Genomic DNA, 832 nt, shown 5'->3' with positions numbered 1-832 from the left:
CTCAACTGCACTTTCACGGGTTTCACGCCCTGATCATAGGGGAGGGCTGGGGGGTGGGGTGGTCTCGTGTGGACAGGGGTTCAGTTTTGTGAGATGCAAACATCCTGGAGATGGTGGTGACTGTGGCATGATGGTGGCTGAAGTGCTGCGGCCACTCTGTCCCCAGATTCCTATGTCGAAGCCCAAGGACCACAGCCTAGGGACGGTCCCTGGGTTACGGGGTTCGGTGATGGGGCTTTGGGAGAGGTCGTGGGGGCAGGGTCCCCAGGATGTGATCAGTGCCCTTGTAAGTCGAGACCCCGAGAGCTCACTCCACACACTCCCCGCCAACACGTGAGAACACGTGCGAAGGTGACGACTGTCTGGGGACACGGGAAGAGGGTCCTCACCAGGGTGGCCTGCCGGCACCTTGGTCTGGGACCCTAAGCCCCCAAGTTGTGACAGTACATGTCTGCTGTGTAAGCCCCCAGTCTCTTGTTATAGCGGCCAAAACAGACACAGGCAGTACACCTTATGTTACTCATATTTTCCTACAATTTTTAAAAAAATTTTAATGGCCATAAACTATTTAAAAAAAATTTTTAAAGCAAAGCTGGCTGTAGAAATGCATAAGATGGACTGACAGGTCCGAGGGGGCCTTGGGTGTCACGTGGCCACCAGCACTGGCTCACCAGGCAGGCCCCTGACAAGACAAAGGGGAGCCCTGCTCCGCTGGTGAGGAAGGGGGGTTGATGGCCAGGGTGGGGCGGGCTCCCTCCAGAAGGCTCCGAGGTCGGGGTCTAGCCTCCAGGATGAAGCCAGGAAGCCAGGAAACCATGGCCACAGACCCGGG

This window comes from Bison bison, unplaced genomic scaffold, assembly GCF_000754665.1.
Source record: "Bison bison bison isolate TAMUID 2011002044 unplaced genomic scaffold, Bison_UMD1.0 scf7180017864407, whole genome shotgun sequence".
Lineage (NCBI taxonomy): Eukaryota > Metazoa > Chordata > Mammalia > Artiodactyla > Bovidae > Bison > Bison bison.
This window is presented reverse-complemented; position numbering follows the sequence as displayed.